Source organism: Pituophis catenifer, unplaced genomic scaffold, assembly GCF_029215685.1.
Source record: "Pituophis catenifer annectens isolate HBS135680 unplaced genomic scaffold, rPitCat1.0.hap2 SCAF_4, whole genome shotgun sequence".
Classification (NCBI taxonomy): Eukaryota; Metazoa; Chordata; class Lepidosauria; order Squamata; family Colubridae; genus Pituophis; species Pituophis catenifer.
Window position 1 is genome coordinate 33,368,651 of NW_027256884.1, and position 27,023 is coordinate 33,395,673.

Here is a 27,023-nt window from a genome sequence, read left to right on the forward strand (position 1 = left end):
ATAAAGCTTGCTAGATTTGGTTCATGCTACACACACCTATTGTGTGCCCCAGTCATATTAGCAGTTTATTAATATGTGGGACGGAATACACCCTAGTGTGGTGCCTTTGTGTGTGTGTTCCTTTTATAGCTGTAGGTCATTCAAATAACCAACTGCCCTCACATAAGTCTTTGAGAGCTTTAATGTCAGCTTTATAAGCCTTGCTTTTTAGTCCATCAATGTAGAGCTGTGGGATTAGCCAGCATTAGAGATAACTCTCTTTTCTGCACCACCTCTCTGTCTTTGGAATGTTAAGGCTTCTTGTTTGCTGACTTTTTAGAATATTCTAAAGGCATTTTTGTCTTTCATTGGTTGTTGTGATTGACATTTATGAGTTCTGTGTCTGCCCAGTCACATTCTGAACTTTGTAGATTTTATAGATTTCTTGCTTTCTGACGATTGTGAAGATTTACTTATTCTAATTTCTGTTTGGTTAATTTTTACATGCTGCACTTTAAAACTAGGGATTTATCTATGGTTGTTATTTTGTGATAATTTATTTTATATTTTAATTATTTTTTACTGTTTTAAAAATGGCTTATTATTCAGCATTTTAAAGTAGAATCTGCTATGTCAAAGTTCTTAAGAGGAAAACATGGCTATAAACCTACTAAATATACTTAACAGCTTCAAATCATTGTTGTTAGCCCTTCTTTGAGTATCATTGCCAGTGGTTAAAGAAAGAGGTCCTTGTTAGGTAAAGTACCGTGGAAACCAAACACACACAATAAATTACCTGGCACTTATTGTATAGCATTGTTGTTTCCTGAAGAAAAAAAAAATATTTCAACAAGCAAAGAGTTTGGACTATCAGCCTCAGATTCATCACCACTAGAACATTCAGGAATGAGTCAAGACAATTTAACATTTCTTGGGTTTGGGAATTTGAGGTAGAAAATGAGTGCTTAAATACTTGCAAATGTTCAGGACACTAATATTATACACAAAGTCCACTGAAATACATCCTAAAACTAGTTCCCATGCTTTTGGAATAAAGTCTCTACAAAAAAGAGCTGGTTCTACCCTCAAGCCATTGGAAGATACCCACTTCTGTCCTAAATTTTAAGGGCCCTTTGGAAAATGTCTAATTTCTTTTAGAGCAACCAAAAAATGTCTACATTTCTTGGTTGCTTTATTGCAAATATTATTTATTGCATATTATTGTTTGTACCACCCTGTCTTCTAACATTAATATATAAGACTGAGTTGCATGTTTTCTTATAATGATTAGAATAAGAGCACTTAGCTAGAAACTGCAACTAAAGAACAAAGTAAATAATGAATAATGGTAGAAGGAAAACCAATAAACATTTAAAGTCATATTCTTTAACATCAATCCTTCATGAGTGAATGCCCTAGCTAATTTTCATGATACAAGAATAACCTCCCAAATTATTCCTTGTGCCTGCAATAATAGCTCGGTTTAAATTAATGGGACATGTACCAATTATTTTTAACAGAAATATAACTAGGACTGATTCACTGGTTTTATGTGAGTGATAACTATGAAACAGGAAGCATGACTGAATTTCAAAGGGCCAGATGTGTGAAATATTTAAAACACCTGTTTATATCTTTTGCATGAAATAAAAAGAAAATGTTTGCAATTGGAATCACTTACAATTTAATGGACAAACAGATGTATTAAGGCTGATCAAATCATCATTCTTTAAATAGAACCAAGGAAAGTTGTATGCATATGGCACACATCTACCAATGCAGTTTTGTAAACAACTTATAACACACCTACAGTTTGGGGTGCTGAAACTACTACCGTTTTCTAGTTGTTTTTGAAAGATATGTATCCTTCCCAACTATGGTGAGAATTAATATGGTACTGCTGTCAGCTAAAGTTAATCTTTCTGGAGACTACAGCCCAGCCTAATCACCTGGATCAGATACTTCATAATCAGGTACAAGGAAGCAAGGATCTTCACATTTCACATAGATGTGGTGATAAAAATCTGCTATCTTGATGCAATAAAAGGCCCTATTCTTCATGTACAAGCTTGTTAGAAGAGCAGGTGGAAAAGCTAGATGTAACTGAGAAAACTGAGTCCCAACCCATAGATTTTTCCAATTATGTAAGCCATATAATATTTATTGTGGATAATGTTTGACAGATTGACATAAGATTCCATGGACTACTTCTTTGTTAAAATAATATATTTAATATTTATATAATATTTAGCTTTTTAAATTGTCAATGGGTTTTAGTTTGAATGTTTTAAATTTTGGGCCAAAGTCATGTAATTCTTTTAAAAATTTTAAATTTTGTATTGGTATGTGTTTTAGTTCTGGCTGTGCACTGCCCTGAGTCCACTAGGAGAAGGGCGGTATACAAATTAAATAAATAAATAAATAAATAAATAAATAAATAAATAAATAAATAAATAAATAAATAAATAAATAAATATAAGGGCCTTTTTCAGAGGCAAGTTGAAAGTGGATCTATCAAGTAGGCTATAAACATATCCAAAGGATAAATTTTGAATGGCTGAGAAACATAGGGTCATTTGGTGAAAACAATGAATCTTGGTATCCACATTTCATACATTTCAAGATATTATTATTATTACAAAATGTTACTATTACAAAATTAGTGAACCAGTAAAATGCTGTGGATATAATTTATTTGGACTTCAATAAGGCATTTGATTAAGTTGACCAAAATCTACTACTTGATAAGATAGAAAAATGTGGGTTAGACAGTATCACTACCTGATGGATTTGCAACTGGCTGACCAACCACATTCAATTTGTAGTCCTTAATGGAACTGCGTTTATATGGAGGGAAATATGTACTGGGGTATCCCAAGGCTTGTCTTAGACCAGTATTCTTCAATATCTTCATCAATGATTTAGACAATGGGATAGAAGGGGAACTCTGTGGAAATAAGCCAATCCATGTTTTGAAGTGGCAGAACCACATGCAGAGAGCAGGATAAAAGACTGAGCGCCACTTTCACAGTTGAATTGAATCATTGCAAGGAAAGCTTCTCTGTCTTTCATTTGAACTTCAGTCAACTATTTTACACTGTATTAGTCTTATGTAGCACAAAGACACAGTGATTCAATAACTCTTTCAAAATTAAGCAGTTTATTGAACCAAGAAATAAAAGATCCAAGAGGACAAAACGGATGTGTCTCTTTCATGATGGTATATAATAAAAAGGAGCATTGCTGGAATGACCTTGTTTTTAAACACGGTCACCTTTAGTTGTGAATGAATGGAACATAGAGAAATAAAAAAGTTGTCTCAAACTTGAGGGTGCTTCATAAGGTCGAGCCTTGCATTCTTAACATTTTCTGCAGATTTTCACTGCTGGCAGAATATACCTATTGCCAGCACTCTTTCTTCCAATGTTACTATGTTCTGGTCCCTCCATTTAAAGAAAGAAGGGAAAAAAAATGCAGGGAAAGGACTAGCAGCCAGCCTCTACTGGTCCTACCCTTGGACCTACCTCTGCTGTCTAGTGCTTCCTTTGCAATTTTTCCTTTTTGTAAAAGAGAAAAAAAGTTAAAAAAATTAATAACCCCTAGCTATTGAATTGGGGGGATAGTAGCATGACCTCTTGGTTACAAAAAGGAGGAATTTTCCAGTCACAGGAAACATGGATTTTGATGGTTCCTTTGGAACAGAGAAGGGGAACACTGCAAACCCCATATGTATATTGTTCCTTCTACCTGGCACACAAGAAGGCAATCATGGCTAGTTTTGCATCTGGTCCCAATCATGGGTAGTTTTGCATCTGGCTGGAGTCCAAGGAGTCAATGTGGACCGGTGGGTTGCCCCCGGTTCAGACTGGTTCTATAGAACTGGTAGTAAAACCAGCAGGAGGCTCCACCCACTGAATCTGACATCATTAGAAGTGATCTGCGCATGTGCAGTATATATTAGGAAACTTCAGCTTTATTTTTATGTGAGCTGTGTAAAAGCAGATATTTCTCATATCACTTGTGGCAAGATGATCTGGTTACCTTTATTCTGCTCACATTTCTTATTGTCAGCCTTTTCAGAAAAATACAGTAAATGCTTCAACATACACATTCCATTAATTTTCTTTTCTTGTCCTTGGTTCAATTATATTTTAATTATAACCTTTTGGGATTAGTTACAAATACTTGGTATAACTAGGCTTCATTTTGTTCTCCATTTTAATTTTTCTACAATTGAAAATGTCTTTTCTCAAAGATCAGATATTATAAAGTGGACTTTCCTGTAAAAAAGGTTTTGTCTTTGAAGAAAAATACTGTTAGATAATCTGGTGAGGTATTGCACTTAAAAAGCATTACAAATGTTAGCTTGCTTGGACAAAAGCTTTGGTTTTATGTACCAAGTGTTAGACATGTAGAAAGTTTGACATCAGTAACCTAATAAACTTTCACAGGCAAGTCACATTTTCTGTGTTTTAAATCTCTTTTGTAATTCAAAAACTGTAACAGCAGAGCTTACTTTTTATGTGTAGCATTTTTTTTATAAAGTAGGAATATGAAATAGGTTGAATGAATTTTTTTTTCTTGTTAGTGAAAACTCTGAACAGTAAAGTTGTCTGAAAATTGTAACCAAATACTTGTAAAAGCAATTCTTTCTTTCTTTCTTTCTTTCTTTCTTTCTTTCTTTCTTTCTTTCTTTCTTTCTTTCTTTCTTTCTTTCTTTCTTCTTTCTTTCACTTCTTGCTCCCTCCCTCCCTCCCTTCCTCCCTTTCTTCCTTTCTTTCTTGTATACAGGTATAATATTTTCCAACATCAATAATATACTCATCTGGTCTGTATCTGCATGTAATGTTTAATATAATTACATGTACATTTAGCATATATCCATTTATGAACTTTTTCTAGACTATACACTTTTCTCAAGTCTCAGTTCATTTAGAAAATACATATTTGCATAAAAACGTGGATTGAATGAAATTCTCCTCCATCCTTATAGGCAGGCTAAGGAAACAAGTAAGCTGGAAAAAGGTCAGATAATGTGATAATAACTCATTTCCCTTTCTGTACTACTTCTTACTGTCGTGTTTAAACAAATATCTAGGATAAATAATCCTGGTTTCTTAAGAAAATAGAATGTTCTTTCTTTCTTTCTTTCTTTCTTTCTTTCTTTCTTTCTTTCTTTCTTTCTTTCTCTCTCCCTCTCTCTCTCTTTCCCCCCCTCTCTCTTTCCTTCTTTCTTTCTTTCCTTCACTTTTGAGACTGATCCCAAAAGACACTAGTAGGTCTTTGCTTGGCTTGAATAATACATCTCAGTAGGATTTGTTGTGAGATGAATTGGTGGCTAGAATTTCACCACCCTCTAGGGAGTGCTTAATGAGCAGTCTTGCTTTATTGTCAGGGGGCGGAAAAATGAAACAAAGCATGAAAAGATTCCAATCAAAAGAGGTGAGATAATCACTTATTTATTAGGTCTTTTCCTTTCTCAAGGGTACAGTTTAGCTAATTCAGTGCAGACATTTAAATGTCTTCCCCTGATTTTGCCTCTATATTACTGCAGGTGATGTAGGTTACTTGCTTGAACTTTCTAAAATGTTGGTTAGTGCTGCACTGCCAGCAGTTCTGGGCTTTTAGCCTGCCATGGAGAATATTGTCCAGCTCATTCAGAAATTGCAGCAACTGTACATGGAGAATGTGCTTAAGTACATACTATAGAAAGGGACATCTGCCTGCCAAAGGACAAAGTAGCTGGGAACAAAGACACCCTTGTAGGTTTGTTACTGTTAAAGTAGTGATTTGTAATTAGAGACTGTAGCCATCGTGACATTTTCAATGGAATTTTGATAGTAGAATAGTAGAATCTAAGAAGCTGTTTGTGTTCTTATAAGAAATAAGAGAACACTGTGACATTCTGTATAACAATAAGAACAGCAGATATCTTCCCATCCAACCTATGTGTAATGAGTCAGAGACATTCCAACTATTAGGTAGAATGTGGGCATTTTTAAAGGTGGGAGAAATCTTTGTGTCCATTTCTTGAACTCCCTTCCATTAGAAAATACAGTTGTGTGGGCTCTTGTTGTGGCCTGCCAGCAGCTAGGAGAGCTGGCAGCAGATTCAGACAGTGAGGAGGTTGGGGAGGAACGTGGGCCAGTCCTGGAGTCTGGGGAAGGCTCGGACAAGGGCTCTGTGTCGGAGGCAGAGAGGGGGCCAGGGACATCTGGTAGTTATGTGCTGCCTCCGGAGTTTTCATAATCTGATATCAGCGAGGTAGAAGAACAGTGTTAGCCTGTTCCCAGTGTGTGCATGCGCAGAGCTGCCAGAAGATAAGAACAATTAAGAAAAAAAAAAGGGTTGCATCATTTTTGGTCATCATCAGTTTGTGAAGGCCAAACCATTTTGTTGGTAAATAATTGTGGCAATTGACTGCAATGATTATTAGACTTCATAGGATAGGGAACCATACACAATGTCATACCCCCGTCGGAGCCTGAATCCGCGGAGGAAGATAAGCCGGAGCTGCGGCTGACAGAGTTTGAGGGGGCAGCCTCGTTGACTTTGGAGGAACATGGGGAGGAGCAGGACGAAGTAGCCCTGGGCCTTTCAGGCTTGGGACGGCTTGCCAGCAGGGAGGAATGGGGGCAGGATGATTGAAAGAGGGCAGGCAGTGGAGATGAAGAGTGATGGAGCTCAGGCAATGAGCAAGGACTGCCCCCACCTGATCCCCAAGCATGGAGAGTGGAGAGGAGGCAGGAACAGCACAGGCTGACCTGATGACTTGGGAGGAGAACACCCCATCCCTCTTCACAGAGCACACTTGGAGACTGAGACTTAAGGAGATGCTGTGGGGAGGAGCGTTTATCGGGAACAAATGCTGAATTTGTGAAGTTTGCCGACGTCTGGAGTTTGCAGGACTTCTTGCCTTATTCCTTGCTTCGTTGACTCATTGCCTTATTCCTTGCTTCATGGATTCATTGCCTCACTGGACTTCTTGCTGTGAAGCCATTGTGCTAACAGCATTTTGCTGGACTACTCGCAGCCAGAGGCGGCTGTACATGTGTGTGAGCACTTTGCTCTGGGATTTGCCATAAATGTGGGAGTTTGGGGGAAAGTTGAAGCAATAAAGGGGAGTTTAACTATCAGCTGGCTGTGTTGCCTTCATGCCTTGTCCTGGGTCATCACACATAAATAATTATTTATTATTCACTGTCTAAGTAGAACAAATGAAATGATGTGGAAACTTGTAAAGACGCTTGAAAAACAGAATTGATCTTTTTCATAATTCATTTTTGCAACAAGCTTGTCCTTCATGCCCTGAATCCATCTTTTACCTTAAATTTGTAGCTTGGTGGTTCCCACTGCCAGCCTCTATCTTCCAAGAGTGTCTCATATGAGATCCTTCCTCTATACTGATATGCTAGAAAACTAAGAATCTCACAACTTGTGCTGCCTTTCTGCTGATTGAAAGATAAAAAGGCAAAGAAATGAAACAATCCCATTATGTGTCCTCTTGACCTAGTGGTATAGAGGCAGGTGACTAAATTAATTAGTCCTTCACTTTTTTTCATTGGAAGATACACCAATCTTACCAAAGAATAAAAAAAGAAATCACTTAACTTTTAAAAAAGGAAAGAAATACAAAAGCATATATTAACATTTAGATGCAAACATTTAAAGGTGAACAGGATACATTTCAGAGTTGTTGAGTATGCAGTAAAAGGCTGTTTAAAAGAAATGTCTAAAAGAAAATGTCATGCGTCAATCAGACCACAGAATAACGCTGGCCCAAATTGATAGCCTATATATACTGGCAATCACACATTACATCTTGTTTTTGTCCTGAGTCAGTTGCAATGCGATCTGGTATAGGATGACATTTTCATCAGCCCTTTGCTGTGGACTGATCATTTTTCTCATTTTGAGGGGGGGGGCAGGGGATTAGTGGTACTGCCACCAACTCCTCCCCCTTCCTGCAGAGGTAGGATCAGGCAATAAACAGACCCTAATGGGATCCAGCAGGAGTTTAGGGTTTTCCCTGAGGATCTGATGGGCAATTTGTTTGAGACCTTAAAAACTTACTGCCTGGAATAGGCATGGAACTAAGGCCTTCAGTTGAATGGTTTCTATGTGGCCTAAGGCAAGATTGGAACTTGTGGTCTCCTGGTTTCTAGCTTGATGCTTTAACCACTACACCAAACTGGAGGTTTATCTGTGTCCTCAGGGTCACCTCAGTAGTGCAAATAGGTCTGGAACTGAAAGCATTTCCAATAAGGCTCCACAGCCATTTGCACTATTCAGGTGACCTTGAGGAAACAAGTGGCCTCAACAACTCTCTAAAAGAATCCTAATCCTAATCATAAATTTATTTTGTGAAGCATATATTTATTTTATTTTTATTTTACTTCAAATTTATATACCACCCTTCTCCCTAGGGACTCAGGGCGGTGTACAGCCAAATAAAAACACATAATAAATACATTAAGAACAGATTAAAAGGAAATATCTCAATTTGGCCCAAAATTTAAAAGATAACAGGTAAAAGTATAAACATAATTTGAATACATGAAAAGAGTAAGTAAAAAGGAATGTTAGGACAGGGACGGTAGGCAAGCTGGTGCACTTATGCACGCCCCTTACAGACCTCTTAGGAATTGGGTGAGGTCAATAGTAGACAGTTTAAGGTTAAAGTTTTGGGGGTGTCTGCAAGGAATAGAAATACTTCCATTCCCCACCATCCACTCAAAACCGAAGAAGCTTCTTGGATGAGAAGCAATACATTTTCAAAGAAAAATAAGGAAGTCCAGTTGCCTCTTGAAAAAACACTTTTGGGATAATAGAAACAGAATTATGTGTGCCTTTGAAACAAAATGAAGACTGAGGTTCCAACTTTATATGCCAATTTGTACACAGATAGCAACATTGAATGTAATGCTATTAGGCAAACAGAATGATTACTGGCGGGTTGAGAATGTTGAAATGTTATCCAGGGAGTTTCCCAGTAGGGAATCTGCATCTCCACATTCTAGTTCAATATCTTAACCACTATACCACAATGGTTCTCCTATGAAGATAATTTTCCTCCTCTAAGCTACCATTATTTTTTGTTCAAAATTATGTGTATTTTTCTAGGTTCATTTCCTTCACTATGCTGTTTTAGCCCAGACCTTGTCCTCATTATGATTCTCAAGAGATTTTTAAAATTGTGTAGAGAATCCTGAACAGCAATTTAAGGATGCATGAATGAATTGCTGGTAAAGATAAGTACTAGAAGCTGATATTTATGTTCCATCCACTTAACAGCCTCACAACCATAACAATAAAGATTCTACAATTGTAATTTATCTCCTTCTCTCTTATAGGCAGCATAAGTGCTTTGAAGATAAAAGGCCCATAGACGAAAAAGGAGGCAGCTTTCAAAATACACAGCAATACAGCATTAACTATTAATTTAAGAGATAAAGCAGTTGGAAATAATTTGCAAGATAAGACACACCTTTCAAGAGTTTAAAGTAAGAAAGTTTGTGAGCTGAACAGCACTGGAAGCTGTTACTCTTGTGAATTATTTCAGAGGTTATAAATTACAATATTTAAAGGTTGCACTTATTAATTATTGTTATTTGATGCATTCCATCTTTATTTGTTTATGCGTATTCTGTTTTGGCCTTTTATACCGTTCCAATGTCTGGAGATATGAAGAAGTGCTGTACTAGAACAGTGCTTTTTAACCCATGGTACACGTACCATGGGTGGTACTTTAGTCCCTGGTAGGTGCTACGCATACCACCAGTTGAAAAACACTGTAAAAAAAGTGTAAAAAAGTATAAAAGTGTCATGGGGGGATGAGCTAAAGTGGCGGCAGTGCCACACAGGCCTATGGGGGAGTCAGCTGGAGCTGGGGTGTTGCTGGGACTCTGCTGAGTGCCCAGGATCAGTGCACGGGGGTCTAGCTGATCGTCACTTCTGAGAGCAGCACACAGCCTTGGAAAGAGGAGTCAGCTGGAGCTACACCAGAGGAGAAAAGGAAGAGGAGGGGAGAGAGAAGAGAAAAGGAGGAGGCTTTGGCAGGAAAGGGAGAAAAAAAAAGATGATGGGGAAAGAGAAGGGGACAGAGGAAGAGAGACAGAGAAGAGGAGAGGCTTCTTTGAGGCAAGCAGAGAGAGAGAAGGTGATAGAACCGTGCAAAGATTAATGTCAGAGAAACAGGCCCAATTTTCCCTTTAAAAGTGTGGTAAGTGGGTGTACAGATAGTCCTCAATCTATGAGCACAATTGAGCCCAAAATTTATGTTGCTAAGTGAGAAATTTGTTAAATGAATTTTGTCCCATTTTACGACTTTTCTTGCCACATTTGTTAATTGGTGAATCACTGCAGTTGTTAAATTAGTAACATGTTTGTTAAGTGATTCTGCTTTCCTCATTGACTTTGCTTGTCCAAAGGCTGCAAAAGACGATCCCCTGACCCTGAAACACTGTGACCGTCATAAATATGAATCAGTTGCCAAGCATCCGAGTGTAAATCACATGACTCTGAGGATGCTGCAACGATCATAAGTCTGAAAAATAGTCATAAGTAATATTTTTCACTGCCATTATAACTTCGAACAGTCACTAAGTGAATTGTTGTAAGTTGAGGACTACCTGTACTTTATCACTTTTTTCCTTTTTTTTTTGTTATCGAGTTTTTGACACCTTGCTAGGCAACTGATGGTACTCAAATATTGCCATATCCTGAAAATGGTACAATCTGTAAAAAAGTTGAAAAGTACTGTACTAGAAGATCTCCAAGTTCCCTTCCAACTCTGTTATTCTGTTATTCCATTACTCTTCTTTCTGTAAAATTAATGAATGGATGGATGGATTTCAAAGATCTCCTGCATAAAATGAATTCTCCTGTATAAAGTGTATAAAGAATTCCTGTATGAAGTGTATACAGAATTCTCCTGTATAAAGATCTCCGGTATAAAGTGTATAAGGATGTATTGTGTGTGCGTGCATATGCAAGTCTCTGGCTATTAACCATGCTGGAAGAAAATGATATCCCTGCTGTTTTAACACACTTTTTTTCAATATTCCAAATGTGAAATGAATTTATGTAAAGAAAAAAATGGTGCATAGACATAGATGCAAATTGTTGTGTTTTTATTCCTTACGTTGAAAAAACTCCAGCAATATCAAAAATATTGGTATAGCTACTTAAATTATGAACCAGCTAAATTCAGACTTAATAGTATTAGAGAACAAGCCTGAAGTAAACAAAATAAAGTATTTTGGGAGTAACAAATTATAGATGGAAATGTTGATTGATTTTGAAACAACTTTAAGAGAGGAGGAAAATATTCTTTGTCAAGATCATGGATACTAGCTGCCATTTAAGAGAAGTAGAATATAGATTTGATCTAATGGGTCTTAGGAATGAGGAATATATATGAAATATTGATTGTTAAAATGACAAAGATTTGGAATGGTGTCTATTTGGAAATAATTGTTTAGAATTTTGGGTGATATAGTAGAATGATAAATGTTTAGAATAAGATTTTTTCTTTCTTTCTTTTTTTTTTAAGATGTAAATGGATAAAATTTGGAACAAAATTGGTTGAGGGAATGTGAGTAATTGTACCTATTTTATACCGGATCAAACCCTTGCTCTAAAAAGATGTATTTTATGTTGTATGTCTAAAAAAAATTTTTTTAAAATTTTTTTTTTAAAAAAATATTGGTAGAAGTGGTAGAAAGATTTAAAATACTATTGCTATTTTGTATTAAGGATAGGTGCAGAAAACTTGTTGAACTTGTTGAATATGAGTTGAACTTAGACTTTAATGTTTGTAGAAGAATCCTGCTCTTTTCTGGAAATTCAGTAATTCTGAAGTCAGAAAGCTTGCATTTTTCTGCATCCTGCATTCTGTAGCCCTGCAGAGGGAGGGGGGAGATCTGCATGCTTCCAGCTACTTCCGTTTTTATTTTTAAAGTTTCCTCTCCTGTAGCAAGGTATGAGGTAAAAATTACCTGAGGCCAGATACAGTAAGGAGCAAAGTTCAAATTTATCAGTTTAAAATTACTAAGTTTATAGTCCCCAAGGTTTATAATAAAATAAAGAAATTTGGAACTTAATCTGAAGTTCCAATCCTTACCTGAATTATTACTATGAGACAGTGGTATCAAGTTTAACTTATAACAATTTATAGAATAAATAGTTAGGATACCAAACTCATATATTAAACAATTAAGAACAGAAATCTGTGGTCTACCCTTAAAGCTTGAGGATATAGCGTATCATTTTATGCTCTCATCTTTTACTATAATTCCTGTAATGTTTTCAGAATTTCACATTATACAGTTAAGAGACTTTAAGCCAAATTCAAAGGAAAAGAAGAAAGAGATATTCTGTGGAATATACCTTACTGGAGATGGTAGAGCATTAATAATCTGTGATTTAGAAGTAGACTAAATCATATCAATATAGGGAAAATCCAAAATAAGTCAAAACGTATCTCAGAACTTCAAAGAAGCTGTATCAAAGGATTTCTCAGCATCCTAAGAAATTATAGCTGCTGGGTCTAATCTATTTTGAATTAAAGCTGGATCTGTAGAGCATCATTGATTAAAAGTCTGATATTGTCAGAAGTTTGACAGCCTGCATAAAACCAGCCTCAGCTGGATCCTTAATAGTTCAAAGGACTGCTGTGGTCTAGGGGCTAAAGTGGTTGTTAAAATTTTAGCACCCGCTTTTATCAAAGAAATCCATCTATAATTAGAAAACATAGTAGTATCCTTGCTGTTTAGGCACAATGATGATAACTGTCTCATCGTCAGCAAGGAAAAATGTTATTATTTATTTTCAGTACAATAAGAAATTAGAAGTCCAATCTTTGTACCAATCCAGTATGATACAATCAGAATAGGGAGACTTCCCAATTCAGCTGTAGGACTTTACTGTCAGAAACTATGAAGCTTATGTGATAATTCACCTCAAATAAATTATTTGCTGGTGTCCCTTAGCAAATCAGATATGTAATTGAATTTCTATTTATATGGATAAATGATTCTTCATAAATGATTTCTATTTATATGGAAAAATGATTTTTCAGATCCATATTTCCTGATAAATCTGTTCATTGTCTGTAAATAATATTTACTATGTCACTGTTTTGCCAAGTGGTAGAGCAGTGAATAGGTTCCCAGGCAATTGGTTCCTTTGGCTCCAGAGACAATAAGCACACCCAGTGTATAAAGGGATTTTATATGTTATTAACTCAAGCAAACAGATTGGAAAGCATAATATAAAAAAAGCATAAAAAGCATATAGACGAAGCAAGATAATATCCAAATCTCTTACAAAATGCCAAGAATTCCTTAATAACGACAACAGAGAGAGTTGGCCAATTTCCACAGTATTCAAGCACCAGATTTTCTGAGAAGCTCCCAATAAACAAAACCTCAAGGTTTTTATCAGAAACTGGCTCCATGACTTCATTGTCCTACTGTGGTCAGGAGGTTGCAAGAACTAATCTTGGCTCATGACTCCAAGATGGGCATCAAAAGTCTGGGACTTTCAGAGCTTTGAAAAACTTTGCAGTTAAGTGAAGACCCCCCCCCCGACTTCTCCTTTATTCAATAAGCAAGAGTTAAAAAAAATCAGGCATATTAAACAAGTCTCACCAACATTCCATAAGCCATGGTGGCTCAGTGGTTAGAATGCAGTATTGCAAGCTAATTCTGTTAACCATCAGCAGTTCAATTCTCACCAACTCAAAGTTGATTCAGCCTTCCATCCTTCCGAGGTTGGTAAAATGAGGACCCAGATTATTGGGGACAATACAGGGGTGAAATCTACTTACCTTTCTTACCGATTTGGAAGAGCACACTGTATGCGTGTCATGTGCGCGCGCAAACCTTCTGCGCATGCACAAAAACTGCACATGTGCAGAAGGTAAAAAAACATTACTTCCTGGTTAAAACCAGGAAGTAATGACACCCAAGCGGCGATCACTACTGGATCACCGAACCACAGGGAAAAATCGCTACCGGATCAGGCGATCCAGTCCGATCCGGGAGCATTTCACCCCTGGGGCAATATGCTGACACTGTCAACCATTTAGAGAGGGCTCAAAAGCATTGAGCAGCCCTGTGGAATGAATTGCCCCCCGAAATACGAAAGATTTCCGACCTCCGGGTGTTTCGCTGCGCTCTGAAGACCCTGTTGTTCCGCCAGGCAGGGCTATTAACATAATGTTTTAAATTGGGGTATTTTAAATTTCTGGGATTTTAATTGGAGCCTAATTATTTAATGATTTTAAATTTTAATTGTTGTCGTGTTTTTTGTGTTTTTAAATAGGCTGTACACCGCCCTGAGTCCTTCGGGAGAAGGGCGGTATAGAAATAAAATTATTATTATTATTATTATTATTATGAAGCGGTATATAAGTCTAAGTGCTTTGCTATAAGCAAATATGCATATATATACATATACATATATATATATATATATATATATATATATATATATATATATATATATATACAATATATATAACTGTATATACAAAACCATAACTATAACTACAGCTATAACTAAACTATAACTATAACTAACTCTACATCTGTGTGTGTGTATGCAATTGCTGTAAGCAAACTACACACACACACATATCTTTTTTTTTTATATATATATAATTTTTATTAATATATTCTATACACTAATACACAAATAAAATATACAATCCTGCCACCATGATATAATATGATTACATTGTCCATAAGTATAAAATCATTCCTTTATACATACATATTTGCCACCATATATATATATATACATCATCATATATCTATTCTATCCCACCTTTTCTGGACCTAATCGTACCATACTTTCCAACTGTTATAAAATTCTGAATCTTTTTTACCATTGATCAATCTAGTTAATCTATCTGATTCCGCACACTCATTAATTTTATATATTATTTTAAAATCTATCGGTAAGTATTGATTTTTCCACTCCTGCGCATACGCTAATCTTGCTGCAGTGATAATGTGAATCAACAAGAACCATATATCTGATTTAACATTCAAAGGTTTTGCCCCCAATAGGAACTACAGTTATAACTAAACTATAACTATAACTAACTCTACATCTGTGTGTGTGTATGCAATTGCTGTAAGCAAACTACACACACACACATATCAATAGCCTCCCACTGGCTGGTACGCTCCCATAGAGAGGGGCTCCTCTGGGTGCCATCGGCCAAACAATGTCGACTGACGGCCCCCAGGAGGACAGCCTTCTCTGTGGGGGCACCTACTATCTGGAACGAGCTCCCCCTAGAGATACGGAGGAACCCGGATCTGCCCACCTTCCGCCACGCTTTAAAGACCTTATTATTTCACCAGGCGGGCCTGGCCTAATTTTCTCCCTCTTTCATAAAAGATTTTTAATTTTTAAATATCTTTTAGTATTTTATACATTCAATTTTAAAATTGGTTTTAAATAGTTCGGGGTTTTAAATTTGTCGGAGCCAAAATTATTTAATTTGATTTTATTCTACTTTTAAATTTTGTATGGATGTGTTTTATTGTTTGGCTGTGCACCACCCTGAGTCCTTCAGAAGTAGGGCAGTATAGAAATCGAATAAAATAAATAAATAAATAAATAAATAAATAAATAAATAAATAAATAAATAAATAAATATCAGGAGAATTTTTATGTAGTTTTTTTACAGATGGCATCTTATTACACAGTTTTATATAGATGTTTAAATGGTATTGATTGTAACTTGTTCTCTCCCTATCCCAACCTTTTCATCTACTCTTGCTGAAGTTGTATACACTTTAACTGAGAAAAATCTGAATATTTTATAGACCTCAATTCTGAATAAGGATGTTTTATATTGTATTAGCAAGCCTGTATCTATCATCTCTTATATGTAGATATTATTTCTGGAGCACAATGCTAATCAATTTTCTTTGTAAAATGAATTTGATTGAATTTTCATGTAAGAATAAAACTGTGTTTTTACCAATGCCTTATCAAACATGTTGCTACTGCTATGGCTACTGTATCTAGGCTGCATAAACCTACAGTATATAGCCATTAGACAATCCAGAGAGATAGCACTTAAACGTTGCTATCGTCTATAGGTACTTTTTTTGCAGCTAAAATATTATAGACCTATATGCTATTCTCTATTGCTACTGTAATATATTTTAGACTTAATAATTTTGAAAAAATTCTGATAATGAGTCACTGTTGCTGAATTATTTCAGTATATTTCTACAAATATGTATGGTGGATTTTTATGCTGGATTCATAACAAAACGAACTGCAGAGACTTACTCTGTTTATTTATTTATTTGCTAAAACCTAATCTGCTGTTTGAATGCAATACAACTTTGAGCAGCTTACTGTCCCTTCTTTCAGTAGATTAAAAGAAAAAAACAATATAACAAGGTAACTATGAACAGTTACAACTAAAATTATAGCAAGTGTCAGCAGCTGAAGATTACTGCAATACCAAATGACACCTGTTCCTTCAGCATCACCTTCATGGCTGGTTTTATGGGCTTCACCAATTTGTTTTCAATGTTTTCCCAAGACCAATAAAAAGTAAACAAGATTCTAGACCATCCTCTGATGTTTTGCTCCTTGTCACATTCCATTCATTTATCAAGCTGGTCATTTAGGAAAACAGCAGGCGGCTACTTAAAATTGGCTGATAATTGCTTTTTGCTGAATGACTCAGCCTGTCAGGAAGCATGTTTTATTATTGTGACTTTCTATTTATTTCAAGCTGTCTTTAAATGTGCTGGGATAAGCATGGAAAATAAAGCTGATATAAGTTCCTATTTGATTTTTCTCTATTGTTCCTCTCTTCCACTTTCCCTCTCTGTTTAGATAGGATAAAGGAAGGCCCTTCAATGTCATTTTCATCAAGGCTGATGGGCAAGATAGCGATTATTTGCTGCCTGTTATCTGAGAGTCCATCAATTCCCCCATTTGGCAGATGATCCAATGAATGTCAGAAAGAAATGACTTGACAGTTTGTGATGCAACAGAGGGATCAGAGGACAGTATATGTAGAGCCCTAGGGAACAGGAGACTAAAGGTCCTGTCAAATAATTCCAATTGGCTGGATAATTAGTATAGATTTCAGACATAAAAATGGAAGGTTTCAAAATATTTTGTCTGGAAAGGACATATCAACACTCTTTGCAATTTCCAAAACAGAAATTGTTGTGCCTGCAGAAATCATTGCTGATGAATTATTTTCACTGAGATGGTATACAAGTAGTCTTTGACTTACAACCATCAATGAGCCAAAAATTTATATTGCTAAGTGAGACATTTGTTAAGTGAGTTTTACCCCTCTTTACGACCTTTCTTGACACAGCTGTTAAGCGAATTGCTGCAGTTATTAAGTAAGTAACATGGTTACTTAATGAATCTGGCTTCCCTATCGACTTTGCTTGTGAGAAGGTTGCAAAAAATGGCAATGTGACCATGGGACACTGCAACCATCATAAATATTAGTCAGTTGCCAGGTATCTGAATTTTGATAAATGTGACCAGGGATACTTCAATGATCATACTGTAAGTGTGAAAAATGGCCATAAGTCACTTTTTTCAGTTCCATTGTAACTTTGAACACTCACTAAATGAACTGTTGTAAGTCCAGGACTACTTGTATTAGGACATGCTGGGTCATTGCAATTGATTGGGAAGAATGCTTGGCAAGTTAGAAGGCTTTTCATTTATGGGTTGTAACTTGCATTTGAGGCTCTCTTAACTTGTGCAACTGACATCAGCTTCACCCATCAGCAGTTTGACTGGTTTGTTTGTTTAATTAGGATGAAATGTATGATATTCAGTGTAAAGTAGGCATTAAAATGCAGGACTTGTGAGGAGACCCAGTGTCAGGTATGCCTCCTTTCAGTACTCAAGAAAGAAAAACCCCGACTCCATTTTTATAGAGAAAGGTTCTTTTACTGAGTATGAACTGAATGCAACCAAAGAAAAGCAAGGTCTGAGGCAATAGGTGCGAAAATCACATACAGAAAGCATCCCCAAAACCCTCCCCGCAAGGGACCAGTCAGGATTGACCAATCCACATCCCCCCAAGGTTTCATGTGGGGTGCAGCTTCAGATGGCTTCATCCTTCTCATATGCCAGGACGGTTGACTTTGGCTGGTTATCAGCACACCTCCCAGCTGCAGAGAAAGCGCTGAGGGAAACTTTCTCCAATTCACTCCCTGTTACAAGACATCTCCACCAGCTTGCTTCCTCCCACCCAACTACCAAGACAGCTCCCCCTTCCCCCCGTTACAATGGCAGCCGTAGCAAGCAAGCAATATAGACGCGGAGGCTGACACCCAGGTTCTAATTGTTCCTTAGGCATGTTGGGGAAATCATTCTGTTTCAGCCCTAAACGGGGAAGTCAAAAATCGTTCATGTCCCAAAGCACACTATACCAGCATGATTGATTATAATTTATCAACTTCAATGAAGAATTCTTCTTCTCCAGTGAATATGAAAAAATGCAGTAGAAAACCTTGTATTTTGTACAAGAAGTGATAAAAATACAGAAGCAAAATCTCTAGATGTGACAACTTCCAGCGCTGCGTGGGACGAATGGAGCCGTGAAAAGCCGCTTGCGGTGTCAAATTGCGGCTGACGATTGACGTATCGGCAAGGGAAGCTTTGGATTCTCCAGCTGCTCATCGAGAAGGGACGTTCAGGTAAGCAACGTCCATTTTGTACAAGAAGTGATAAAAATACAGAAGCAAAATCTCTAGATGTGACAACCTTTATATAAATTATTTTTTTAAAAAAAAACAGGATGGCTGGACAAAATATTTTCAGTAGAGCTCCTGAGGATTTTGAAGAGCCTTGGTAGTACAGGGGTTTAAGGCACCCTGTTATTAAGCTTATTAAGACCAGCTGCCTGCAATTACTGTAGGGTTCGAATCTCGCCAAGGCTCAAGGTTGACTCAGCCTTCCATCCTTTCTAAGGTAGGTGAAATGAGGACCCAGTTTGTGGGGGCAATAAGCTGACTTTGTATAAATATACAAAAGGATGAAGGCTATTGCTGAGCACATTGTAAGCCGCCCTGAGTCTCCGGAGAAGGGCGGCATATAAATCAAATTAAAAAAAAAAAAAATTAGTCCTGGAATTCTAAAGAAAAGGATCAAATTTTGATTCCCTGTTTATGTCCATGGTTTTAGTTTTTATGAAGGCCTCTGAAGTTTGGCTTTTCCACATAGCCTTGAATAACAAAGTGTTATGAACAGTGAGGTCTTCTGGTTTCATTTGTTATGATGAGTTGACTGTTCCTTGAATACAAATAGTCCTCAACTTACAACAGGATTGAAAAATGTGACTTATGACTATTTTTCAGACTTACAACTGTTGCAGCACTCCCAGTAGTCATATGATCAAAATTCAGATGCTCAGCAACTGACTCATATTTATAACGGTTACTGTGTGCTGGGGTCATGTGATCACCTTTTGTGACTTTCTGAAAGCAAAGTCAATGGGAAAGCCATATTCACTCAACATCTATGTTACTAATTTAACAACTACAGTGATTCACTTAACAACTGTGGCAAGAAAGATCATAAAACGGGCAAAACTCACAAGCTATTTGAGTCTCCCAGAGAGCAACACAGAGTTGCAGTTTGTCAACAGAGAAAAAAAGCCCTGAAGCTTGTGAATGAGATTTCACACAACCAGAGCTGCAAAACAACTTAGTTTACGTAGGTAAAACCTGGCTAGAAAGAATTTGCACATAAAAGCCTACGAAAAAGAAAAAGACATATATATATATATATATATATATATATATAAATTCTATTAGAGCATTTTGTTATAATTCAAAAAGAAAAAATCAAAAAAAATCAAAAACAGATGTATAATAACTTTTCTAATTTTTCTATCATGGTGTAACATCACCAAAATACCCATATATATATACACCAATAATCAGAGAATAAAAATAGAAAATATTTACAGATTCTTGTATACAAATTTGCATTTCCAATACTTATCAATTACCATAAATATACCATCATTTATAATTATAATCCAACATTATCCTTTGTCTCTCTCCCATCGTTTCTGGGTCCAATCATACCACATATTCCAACTACCATAAAAGTTCTGGGTCTCTTTTACCCTTAATCAGTTTTGTTAGTCTATCAGATTCTGCACATTCCATGATTTTATAAATTATTTTTGAGTCCATTGGTAAGTCCTCATTCTTCCATTCTTGTGTGAATGTCAGTCTCCCTGCAGTAATTATATGCATCATCAAATGCCATTTAGTCAATCCAATATTTGCAGGTCTAACCCCCAACAAAAAGGTTTCCGATTTCAGTATGTGATTTCAAGCAACTATCGTCGTATTTTCATCCAGTATTTTCATCCAATATTTTCATCCAATATTCTTCTTTGATGCAGTCAGTGGAAGAAGAAAAAAGGGAAGAAAAATCAGTCATGTTAAGTCTGATATATGAGAAGCTTCTTGGATGAGAATAAAAATAGCAATAGCACTTAGACTTATATACCACTCCACAGTGCTTTACAGTCCTCTCGAAACTCTCTAAGCGGTTTACAGTTTGCATATTGCCCCCAACAATTTGGGTCTTCATTTTACCGCCCTCGGAAGGATGGAAGGTTGAATCAACCTTGAGTCTGAGAAGCAAAATATGTTCAAAGAAAAAACAGAAAGTCCAGTTGCCTCTTCAAAAAGCACCTTTGGGACAACCCTGACCTGGATGACTGAGAATCTCCATAGATATGGAGTCCTTGGTGCTCTCTGAGTTTGGTTGTTTGCTTGCAGACATCTCATTATTCCACTAGGCCCGGGATGGCGAATCTATGGCACGCATGCCACAGGTGGCACGCAGAGCCATATTAGTGGCCACGCCAGCTCAGCTCTGGGGCGCATGCGTGTGCCAGCCAGCTGATTTTCAGGCCTTCTGGGCCTACCAGAAGTAGGGAACAGGCTGTTTCCTGCCTCTGGAGGGCCTGGGGTGGGGAAGGACCGTTTTTCTTTCTTACCTGGCTCCAGATCCTCTCTATTTATCTGGGAAGGGTGAAAACAGCCTTTCCCACTCCCTTGGAGGCCCTCCGGAGGCCGAAAGGGCCCATTTCCGACTCCTGGTGGGACAGAAAGTAACTTTTTTGCTGTTTCCCAGCCTCCAGAGACTCCTAGAGAGGCTTCTAGAGACTTCTAGAGAGGCTCCTAGAGACTCCTAGAGAGGCTCTGGAGGCTGGGGACAGCAAAAAATGTCACTTCCTGTCCCACCGGGAGTTGGGAAATGGGCCGTTTCAGGCCTTTGGAGAGTCTCCGAGAGAGTGAGAAAGGCTGTTTTTGCCCTTCCCAGATAAATAGAGAGGATCTGGAACCAGGTAAGAAAGAAAAACGGGCCTGCCAGGCCATCATGTGCCAGGAGTGGGGGGGGGTTTGCGCGCGCATGCGTGTGGGCACGTGCACGTGCGACCCTCCCCCGCACCCCCTCTCCTGGCACGCAATGGCAAAAAGTTAGCTATCACTGCACTAGGCAATATATTCTGAAGCACCAAGAACTCTAAAGACAGTGAATGCCTTTCCAAACAGCAAGGTTGTGTTTTTAATCTAATGCCATATGGCTGAAACAATCCATACAGCAACCTTTGCCATCATCGTGCCGTACAATTGTTTTGCTATTATCCCCAGTCAAAGTGACTTTGGCCCTGTTGCTTAAGGATTGTGACTGCTGTAGTCTAATCCATCTGTGGCACATTTGGGAAGGTTAGTGCACTTCAAGTTCTTACAAAAATAAATAAATAAATGATACCGGGAGGGGCTTTGAGATCCCGTCTGTTATTTATTCGTGCTTAAAATGCAATCCCAGCTATGTGGTAAAGAACTCTGAGAAGCTCTGCATCGATATATTTAGATTGCAACTCTATACGCACTCTTCGGAGGCTGACACTCATGTCTGCCCTCCTGTGATGGATTTGCTAAATATAATCTTTTAGGATTATTTAAGTGACTATATTTTAAACATTCATTTTTTAAGTTGATTTTTTCCCCCAGTGCCGTATAGTAGCTTTGGCTACTTTTTAGCAGTGTTCAGATTGAGTTAGATATTATTTGAGATTGTTAGAGTGGCTTGATGGAAAAAAGAAATGTTTACCATATTGAAAGCTGCTTATTTTTTTTTCTTGACTCTTTAACTAATTTTCTTTCTCTCTAATTCTGTTTTGCTTGTTGCACTTTCTTTTTCTTTTCCCTTCATAATTTTTCTTTATATTTTCCTTTATTTATATTTATATTACATTTGAAAATGTATATGCATATGTATAGACATCTGTATAATTTTTATTAAAGAGTTTTTACATAAATAAAAAGGAAATGTTTAGATTGCTGCTCCTGGAAGACAAGCTGGCTCAGACATCTGTCTTTTAGTGTTAGGTGAAAATCTGACTTCTGACTGGGGTGAAATCCAGCAGGTTCTGACAGGTTCTGGAGAACTGGTAGTGGAAATTTTGAGCAGTTCGGAGAACCGGTAGCAGAAATTTTGAGTAGTTTGGAGAACCGGCAAATACCACCTCTGGCTGGCTCCAGAGTGGGGTGGGAATGGGGATTTTGCAATATCTTCCCCTGGAGTGGAGTGGTAATGGAGATTTTGCAGTATCCTTCCCCTGCCACGTCCACCAAGCCACGCCCACAGAACCGGTAGTAAAAAAAAATGGATTTCACCACTGCTTCTGACATTGTATTTCATGTTAGTATCATGATTGTAGGCTTCCAAACTCCCCTCTATTAATGGCATTTGTTTATTATTATGCATTTTAACAACACTAATACATGTATTACTTTTATTAGGTTTTAATATTTTATTTTTATTTATTTATAATATTTATTTATATTTATAATATTTAATATTTTATTATCTTAATCCAATTAATTATGACGTACCACAGTCCTCTGGACAGTGAGCAGACTAAATATTTTTTAAAATAAATAAATTCCCGAACGTTGTTATTTTGGTGTCTGATGGCAGATGGTCACTATGGCCACCATCGGCATTAGGATAGTCAATGCTATGAAAGGTTGAGTAATAGAGTTCAGAAATCTTGCTTTATTAGTTTATTGTAACAAAAATCACAAAGAAGCCTAAGGTACTTCTTCAGCTTAATTTTTTTTTACACAGGGCTATTTTAAGGGAATCAAAAATGAAAGCAAGGTGAGCAAGAGAAGCAAATTGTGGGTGAGCCGGCCTGCTGCTCCTCTATCACTTCATACTCATCTTGGCTCTCAGGTGGGCCGGTTCAACATGGTTTCATGTAGCTAACAGATAGATTGCACTGGAGGTATTTTCAGGGGATGAGATCCACTCAAAGCAGATCTAGCAGATGAAATTTAAAGTAGGCTGGCCAGTGGTGAAATGTAAAATTTGTTACAACCAGTTCTGTGGGCGTGGCTTGTTGGGGGGAGGTAATGTGACTGGGTAGGTGTGACCAACTTTTTTTTTTTTAACTTTTAAAACCATTTTTTCTACAACATCTTTGGCTGAAGATGTAGAAAAAAATGCTTTTAAAATCTCTGACGATCCCAGCTGAGCCGTGTGATCATCAGAGGCTTTTTTTTTTAACTTTTAAAAGCATTTTTCGGCTGAAGAGGTTGTAGAAAAAATGTTTTTTAAAATAAAAAAAAAAGCCTCTGATGATCGCGCGGCTCAGCTGGGCATGTGGGGGAGGGGCAGGGATTTCTGCTACCGGTTCTCCGAATCACCCACCACCCTCGCTACCGGATCGGGTGAACCAGTCCAAACTGGGAGCATTTCACCCCTGAGGTTAGCCTATCCATTAGTGCACGGGTGTCAAACTCAAAGCCCATGGGCTGGATCCGGCCTGCAGGGTGCTTAGATCTGGCCCATGGGGTCAGGCTGAAAACAGCAAAGGACTGACCCATGGTGCCTCTGCCAGAGAAAATGAAGCTCGGCCCTCTCGAGCTCCCTTTTCGCTGGCAGAGTGCTCGGGTCACCACAGGTGCCCCCGTCATAAGCGATGTCAAGCTGGCCATGCCCACCCTGGCCACACCCACTCTGGCCCCCTGAAGTCAAACACAGCCCTGATGTGGCCCTCAATGAAATCGAGTTTGACACCCCTGCATTAGTGAATGCATCTCTGTGTTATCCAATAAATAGATTGTGTTGACAGGTTCTTTCTTCTAAGCAGAATTTGTTGCATGGTTAATTTTTATATCCAACATGTTTCTTCTAGATTTTTCTTCACTTTTTATATCCAGTTATGTGGGTATTCTATTTTCAATGCATAATATCCACCTGTGGAGGCGGGTGTCCAAACCTGGCATTCCTTTGAGCCTCCAAATTCCTTAAACCAGCTTTGCTTTTGTGAATAAAAAAGAGAAAAGATTTTTTCCCATGCATTTGATAAAGTGAACTAAAGTCCAAAAGAGCTTATCTCATACTACACGGATTAATCTTCAAGGTGCTAAAAATTCTTTATTGTCTTCTGAATGACAGAGATATGTATAGTGGACAGTTAATCAATTAAGAAGACTGATATATTTAGTGAATTTATTTTTAAGCCTGACAAAGGGAGACTGGTCGCTTGGAAAAAGCTACAGCTCTGTAATTGTACATTGACTTTTAATCAGAGGATCAGTTTCATTCTTGGGTCTCCAGGAAAACCCAGGCCTAGAAGGACCCAGTTTGATACTGGAATGTCAATCAAATGTAGAGAATTTTGAAGCAGATGGACCCATGGTCTGGCTCAGCATAATACAGTTTCTTATATTTCTGTATTGGAGGCCATATAGACCAGTAGAAGAACATGATTCATTTTTTTAAACTTTGTTTGGCAACTGAGCAAAGTTATAAGTTCTTTTACATAAATACTGTAAATTGCAGGCCTATAATCCAATTAGTAAAATTTATTAGGAAAAAGAGCAAGAATGTCAGCAAGTACTTTTGCTTCCAGATGTTAAGAGCCATGGTGGCACAGTGGTTAGAACGCAGTACTGCAGGCTACTTCTGCTGACTGCCGACTGCAGTACGAATCACACCAGACCCAGAACTTAACTCAGCCTTCCATTCTTCTGAGGTGGGTAAAATGAGGACCCAGATTGTTGGGGGCAATATGCTGACTCTGTAAACCACTTAGAGAGGGCTGTAAAGCACTGTGAAGTGGTATATAAGTCTAAATACTATTGCTATTGCCTTATATAACCTTATACATAGACAATATATAGACAATTCAGAGCAGCTAGCAGCTAGCTTTCGGAGGCGAGGGGGGGGAGAAAATCTGCATCTTCTGAAAACTTGGCCAATTTGCATCTGTACATTGTTTACAGAATGACTAATAGCCTCTTGATTAGCATAAATAGTAAATAGTAAATAGATCATGTTGACAGGGTCATTCTTCTAAGCAGAATTTGTTGCATGGTTAATTTTTCATGTTTCTTCTAGATGTTTCTTCACTTTTTATATCCAGTTATGTGGGTATTCTATTTTCAATGCATAATATTATGCAGGAGTCCACCTGTGGAGGCAGGTGTCCAAACCTGGCATTCCTCTGAGCCTCCAAATTCCAACTTACTATTCACTCTCAAAATATATTCACTTAAGAGTAAATATGAATATATTCTAATTGGAATTTTTAATCTTTGGAATTCCTTAAGCATGTCAAAGCTTACTCTTAGGTCTCATCCCTTTGTAAGAAAAATGCTTATCCTTGTTCTTCAGAGATTATAGAAATAGTCAGGCCTGTCCTATTTTACTCCTTACATTATAGGAATCTACAGAATAAATTTATTATTGCCTTTTTTGCAAGTTTTCTTAGCTACCCAATTGTATTTTGCCTCTTGTAGGGTATATAACAGATACTTAAGGGCCACCGACAGAGATAGTAACCCATCTTTCTCAATAACTGTAGCAAAACTGTTTTATTATTTAGTTTTATGAAGATTCTATATATTTTATTATACATTCTTTATTGTCTGGACATTTTAATGCTTTTTGGCTCTTTTAAGTTCCTGGTCTTTGGCCATAATAAGGTGTTGGTTCCATTTGTATCATGATTCAATCACTGGTTTACCACACCATTTCACTCTATTTCTTCTTCTTCTAATATTCCTATTTTACATTTAAGAAAGTATTTCATGAACGCATGATCCATCAAAGCACCAAAAAGCCTCTTAATAAACTACATATCTTCCAGATTCCCAATAATTTGACTTCATCTTCTGGAACAGATAGGGGAGAACATTTGTCATAAACCAGTTTCTGACCTCTCTCATAAAATAGGACACCCATTGCTTATTAAGCATTAAAACTAATGATCCTTCCCTAGAGACTTTTAACTATGCCCTACTTTTTCATACTTTAGAAATTGTATGTCAAGAAAAAAGCCTGCATGACATTGCTCCTGTTCAAAGTTGTATGATGAAGCACACTTGGGCTGCCAAAAGCTGCTCCCAGAATTTCTCTTTTGTCACTGAATAGTTTGAAGGATGTTTCATCTCACTAGCAACCTTTCGTTCCATTCAATCACCTCTCGTTATTCAGCACCTGACTCTTAATCCATATTTGATGTTGCAAAGCAATCACATGGCTAAGTTTACAGCAGAATTTATCTTCCCTTTGATTTTTCAATATTCTAAAATTGTTTGCAAGGTAACAATGGCCTGTCACTCTGAAGATACCACTGAAGCATTGCCATCATTTCTCCATAGCAAAGTTTAAAAAGAAAAAAGAAAAGAAAAGAAAGGAAATTCATTCCAATTCCATTTTAAAATTGCTTTCTTTCTTTGCTCCCTTGAAAGAATTGTGGGACTAAAATCCAATATTTTACCATTTATGCAACTCACAGGTGTTTGAAAAGAAAAGAACAGAAGATGATCTATTAACAGAAATTCCATATAAAGCTCTTTGTATACTGGTGCAAGAGAATATATTAAAAAAAGATCTTGTACTTTAGAAATAAAAGGTGTACATGAATAACACTTTATACTCTGAAGAATAAATTTCGGTGAACTAAATAGCAGCAA